Source organism: Corylus avellana, chromosome ca1 (genome assembly GCF_901000735.1).
Source record: "Corylus avellana chromosome ca1, CavTom2PMs-1.0".
Taxonomy (NCBI): Eukaryota; Viridiplantae; Streptophyta; class Magnoliopsida; order Fagales; family Betulaceae; genus Corylus; species Corylus avellana.
Window position 1 is genome coordinate 24,694,128 of NC_081541.1, and position 6,578 is coordinate 24,700,705.

The 6,578-nt window shown below is 35.2% G+C and overlaps 1 long non-coding RNA gene across 1 annotated transcript; it reads left to right on the top strand.

Moving 5' to 3' along the window:
* Positions 1-4,784: 4,784 nt before the first annotated feature.
* Positions 4,785-6,487, top strand: LOC132167066 (uncharacterized). Its single transcript, XR_009438651.1, has 3 exons — positions 4,785-5,276; positions 5,839-5,913; positions 6,261-6,487. It is a non-coding gene; the product is annotated as an uncharacterized LOC132167066 (long non-coding RNA).
* The last annotated feature ends 91 nt before the right edge of the window (positions 6,488-6,578 follow it).

Below are 6,578 nucleotides of genomic sequence, written 5' to 3' on the forward strand. Positions count from 1 at the left end.
AAAAAATAAAACTACCAAAAATTGTCAATGTTTCCTCCAATGGTGAAACTACCGTAAAATAAAAACAAAAAATACTAAAACTTCTAGAAAAACCCTAAAACTAATATATATATATATATAATCCAAGGGTTGGCCAAATTTTTTTAAAAAAAAAAAAAAAAAAATTGCACCAAAAAAAAAAAAAAAACTACCAAAAATTGTCAATGTTTCCTCAAATGGTGAAACTACCATAAAATAAAAACAAAAAAGACTAAAACTTCTAAAAAATCCCTAAAACTATATATATATATATATATATCTATATCTTTTTGTTAGTCTTGGGGGGACATTGACAATGTTTTGGTAGTTTGGGGTGAACATTATCACAGTTGAAAGTTTGTGGGAGACATTGTTAATTGGGTAGTAGTTTGAAAGAGGTACGTGAACTTACCCTTATTTTTAAGTTGTTTCTGGGTTGGATGAAGAGCAATTTGTGCCTGGATTGCAAACCACTTTTGTCCCAAACAAAGCCTGTTCTTATTATCATGCAATCAAAACCTGATTTGTTTGATATCATATTACTAATAGTGGGCAAGGCTGAATTTTTATTTTCCTTATACTGAGCTTTTGTATTACTGCTACTGATTTAGTTAATTCTTCATGTATTCTGTGGTAAGGGTTTCTTAGTTGACATCTTCCAAATTGTTTTATCAATAGGCAATTTTATGTTTTCTCTGTTACAGTCTTCCCAACTTCTTTACCTATAGGCAATTTGATGATTTGTTTGTTTGATTTTTTTGACAACATAGACTTTCTTGTTGCTATATATGAATTCGATCATTAGATTATGTGTTCTGTGTGAGAGCACCTAGGTTTGAAAATATTGGAGTCAGGACCCTGGTTCAATAGAGTGATTAATAATTTGGAAATAAAGTCTGGAAAGTGCTCAACTTCGTTAAAATTGGATATGCAATGAATTGAATCCTCATTTATACTCGATTGACCTGAGCCATAAGTGTTTTTTTTTTTTTTTTTTTTTTCTTCAGTGTTTTTGTTTTTCTTAAAGGTTTATGTTCTGACAGATTTTTTTTTGTTAAAGTTCCTATTGAATTTTATATGAATTAGACTAGCTAATATTCTCTCTTATTTTCTTCCTAAGCCATGGAGAAAATGGCAATCCAGTTTCTGGTGAATCTGGGTCCCACCCGCTGCTCGCACCATGTCTGAAAGGATTAGGAAAATTCTCACATCAAATTGACTTAGATTTCATGGGCGATCTTATGAATTATCTTAAAAAAGCTTGCTTCTGGTGGTAGCAACCCTGGCAATTGTCAGAAAAGTTTTAATTGCTTTACAGTATCTGAGCGCCTCCAATGCTGCATCGTTGCCTTTAAAGTGATGAAGAGCAATCTCGACGCCTTGAATGTTGATTTATAGGACTTTTTTGTTCAGCTTTACAATCTTATACTTGATTACAGGCCTAGAAGGTTAGTAGCAATCATGCCAACTCCATAGTGTTGCTTTGGATGCACATACTCTATACTGCTTGCTTTAAGAAAATGTTCTCTTTTTAAATAAAAACTTAAATGCTTAGCTGCGAAAGCTTTGTGATATGATCCTGCTTTAACGTATTACAGTCTATTCTTTAGTTCTCAGCTCATATATTTTTTAATCGGGCTTTTGTTTTAAATTCTTGAGAGATGTGTTTACACCTACTTATCTGAATAGCATTTAGTTGGCTTTCCTGCACTATTGGTGAAAGAAATAATACATATTTCCCCCTCTCCCGTGTCAATTACTTATTAAAAAAAAAAGAAGTAATGTTAGAAACTACACTTTGATTCCATAATTATCCCATAATGTTCATGTGGCAATCCCAACCAACCTTTTAAGTTTTTTTTTTTCTTTTTTAATAAGGACAGATTCAAGGGTTAGTTAAAACTGCTACAGTAGCAGTGTGGGATAAAAATGCGGTTTCTAACATTACTAAAAAAAAAACAGATCTATGACACCTATACATTCATGTGTACCATAGTATTAAAAAATGGAAACTGTCTTTTTTTTTTTAAAAAAAAAAGATTAATTGCAGCTATCAGCCCTAAGTTAAAAGGGTCATATGCAATGTTCCCTAAGCTATAAATTTTGCAATTAATTCCTTACTTTGAGATTTGTTTATAATATCTATGCCATTGTGCAAATCAGTGGGTTAAGGTGAGGTGAATATTGCATACTAAGGTGCACTAATCTGTCTTTCGACCAGCCTACTAATTTGTTACTATTGACCGTAATTTGGACAATGGGCTGGGCATTGCATACTAATCGCGAAGTAGGGTATTTATTGCAACAATATTGGAGTTTTGGGGGCATTGCAAATGACTCTTAAGTAATTTAGGGTGGATAGCTGCAACAAACCCTTGTTATAATTTTAGTTGTAATATGTATTAATATTTCATCACCCTCTTATCAGTTTGTAAGTGCATTCTCTCTCTCTCTCTCTCTCTATATATATATATCCATAGCTTACTCTCTGTCTCTCATCCACTTGTGGATACAAATGCATTATCCACAAGTTGCAACCAAAAATGGAATATCGCACCTCCAAACATCCCGAAGATACCAACTCCGAGAAAAAAAGGGGTATCTCGGCTTAATTATCCTCTGCAGCATCCTTCTTAAAGATTGTTTATCTCCAGCATTTTTCCCACAGGTGGACAGCAAGAAGACTACAAGATTGTTTTGAAGCTCCTTGAAGTTGAGGATAAAACATCATTTACAATGCAAGTTTTCTTTCCCGGGTAGTAGAAACCCAGTTCTCTTCTACAACAAAGCCTCACAAGCTCTTTACAGAAGAGTTAGAATCCAAAAATCATGACCAAAACAACTAATACAATTCCTCCAAATTGGATAAAAATTTTGGGAACTCCTGTAATTTATATTTTGCTATTTTACGTCACCCTTTTTTTTTTTGGATCCCCTTTCCCTATTTGCGAGTTCTTACAGTTGTTATTTTTATAGTTTAGCAGGCAGAACTTATATTCGTTGTTGTTATATCACAAGTTTTTTTGTTTTGTATTTTTTTTTTTATATATATAGTTACTAAAAAATCTGATACTGGAGGTTGAAATAGGAAAATGGCAAACCTGTGACTATGTGAACCTTAGTGCTTAGAGGAAATTAGTGAATAGAAAGTTGTTCAAAATGAGCCGAGCTTGAGCGAGCTACGCATGTTTGGGTTCGGCTCGTTTAAATTTTATTCGAGCCGAACTCAAAGACGAGCCAAAAAATCAAACTCCAGCTCATAATAAGTAAAGCCAGCTTGTTAGCTAGCTCTTATATTTAATTTAATTTAATTTAATTTTTTTTATTATAAATTTAAATTTCAAGTACTCTTAAACGGTTCAAGAAGCCAGTTTGCATGAGCATTTGTTTAGCTTAGCTAACCAAGTATGGAGCTTGAGTCAATACAGTAAGGCAAGAGAAAGGATATGCATCATTTTATAATAAAATTATGCTATTAAAAAAATAATAATCAATTTTTAATATTAATATGAGCAACTATGTGAACAGTTACTAATTCGAGCCTTATACGAGTTATTCACGGGTCTAACCGAGTCGAGTCGAGCCGAGCTTGCTTTATTTAATATTCGAGCTAGTATTTGTGTTTACGAAACGCATCATTTAATAATCGAGCCGAGCTTATACAAGCTAAGCCCGAACTCGCTCATGAGAGCTTTGCTCACTTAACACCCATAGGGACCTCATTTGATCCACCACGAGACTCTTGCTATTGCCCCGGCACCAAACATGAACATTCTTGGATGTTCTTCTCATACTTGTGTTGCTCAATCCAATGTCAAGGCCTTAACTGAGGTATGCATTTCTTTTAATCGTTTCTCTAGTTTGATTGTGTCAACTTTCCTTGTACGAGCTACTTTAGTACATTTTGAACATTATGAAACTCTATCTCAAACTACTGTTAGTTTGAAAGGTTTTTTATATTTTTTCTTAACTTTTACAATTTAATTTTCGCTTTGAAAAGTAAGTATGAAGTTCAAATTTCGCATACTTGCTTCTCGCAAAAAAATAAGAGAATAACTTCAATAAAATTGTGACACAAACTCACCTATTTGTGCCTACCAATCAAGAAGTGACACTTAAGCATGAAACACATTAAGAAAAACAAACACAACCAAGGTTAATTTTTTTAAAAAAAAATTAAAAAAAAAAAAAAAAAAAAAATTAGAGGGTGGCAGCAACCCAATTGTGGCAACCCCTAGGGGCAGAGGGTGGCAGCAAGCGGCCCCCACCTCCCTTTGGGGTGGCTCGCTGGGCACCCCCTCTTCGGCCACCCCTTCTATTTATTTATTTTTTATAAAAAAATCTTAATTAGTTTTTTAAGTTTTTTTTCCTCATTATTTGTTATGATGGAGTTGTGTTTTTAGGATAAGCTGAGGGTTTAGAATGATGGCCTTAGGTGTCACCTTATGATTGGTGAGCACAGAGGAGAGAGCCTTCGCAATGAAATTTAGGAGGGCTGTATTTTTTTTTAGGAATGATACAGCCTCAACTTGAGGCCAACTAAAATAAATTAAAAAAAATAAGAAAAAAGTTTCTGAAGCTAAATACAGTTTTTATTATTATTAAAAAAAATAAAAAAGAATAACAAAAATAAAAATTATTGTTTCAGAAATTTTTTTAAAAAAAAAAATTTAAAATTTATTATTTTTTTAAAAATTAAAAAATAAGGCAAAATAGTTGTGACTTTACCTTTTCCTTTTTTTTTAAACGCCCGCCCCGATCCGCCCCTCAGCAAATAAAAGGAAAACCCTAGATCTAGAAAACCCTAATTCTAGTTTTGAAACCCTAGTTCTAAACTTCTAATCTCTCGCAGTCTCACTCTCGCCGCCACCTCTCTCACTCTCGCAAGTCTCGCCGCTCCTCTTTCTCTCTAAGTTGCTCCCTCTCTCTTTTGCTGCTCCGCCGCTGCGTGCGAGAATCACAGAATCTGGGCTTATGTTTGCCACTTGAAAGCTTTTCACTGTTCAATCTCCCCCTTCCAGTCTCATAGATCCAGAACACCTCCATACCTTTCATCGGACTGAGATTGGGACCGACTTGGGGAAGCTTTGAAACCACACTCATCTGAATCGCTTTCGTAAAGTACTCGGAATTTAATCGCTTTCGTTTGTCTCTGGAATCATCTTCGATCGTTGAAAAGCCAAAACAATCATCTAGTCGCATTTGCCCAACAAATTCTCAAACTGCAAAGCTCTCCGATCCTACTCCTCCCACTGCAAGTAAACCTATTCTCTCTCTCTCTCTCTTTCTCTTTACGATCCGTTTGCTTTCTGAGAAAATGCAAGAGAAAATATTGATGCTTTGGATTCATATACCCTACCCGACCCGCCCAACCCGGCGGATAGGGTTCACTGTATTCGGGTTGCGGGTAGCATTTTACGAACTCTCTGGGTTTGGGTCGGGTAGCCGAAAAGGCCAAAACCCGCCCGAACCAAACCGTGCCCGCCCAACCCACTCCACCTGCCCCGCCCCGATTCGCACGATTTTTGCGGAAACGGGTTGGATTGTGGGGCGGGTTGCGGGTAAAAATATTTTGGGCAAGCGGGTACCCGCCCCGCAAAACCCAAAACCGGCAGATAGGGTTCACTGTATTCAGGTTGCGGGTAGCATTGTTCAAACCGGCTGGGTTCGGGTTGGGTAGCCGAAAACAAGAAAAAGAATTATAGTTTTGATCAAAGCATATGTTGGGTTGGATTTTTGGTCTTGTTTTTCGGTCTGATTAATATTTGTATAAGCATTAAATTCATGGGATCTAACAAGAGTTGATTTGTGCATGCACAGGCACTGCCAACACCAAACATGAACATTGGAGGTTCTTCTCGGGTTGCTCAATCCAATTCCATGGCCTTAACTGAGGTATGCATTTCTTTTAATCGCTTTAATTAATTATGCCAACTTTCCCTTGCTTGCTTTGTATCCTGTATTTGCTTTGTATCAATTATGTCAACTTTCCCTTGCTTGCTTTGTATCCTGTATGTTTGTTTTTTGTTTTTGTTCTTGCTTGTGATTTGCCTTTTAAGGTTTCAAGAGTTCCATTTCTATTCAAGTCTAAGCATGTCGTGTCTTCAAAGTTGCACATTGGCATAGCTCACATCATCAACATATAAAAGTTTAATAAATTATTTATTCAGAACCTTGGTCGTCGGTATCTAGTGGTCATAATTCTTACCAAAATAAAAACTAAATTATAAATTATTTTGCAGTGAAGCGACATCAGCAGGTGCCAGCTCTACATGGAGGGATTGCCTTGAAGTCTTGAAATTGATTCTACCGGAATCTAATTTTATGTAAATGTGTATATATATTTATTTATATATTGCTTTATCTTTTTATTTATTATTTATGTTCCTCTAAATGTTCTCAAAAATAATTCTAAAGTTATTTGGTGGACATTACTTGTAATTTCTTTTTGGGATTCTATGAATTCTGGTAAATATTATATGTTTAAATGTTTTTTTTTTCTTCCTATGATTGTTGAGCTTAAACAACTTGGGCATACAAGATGGTGTCTTAAATTCTGA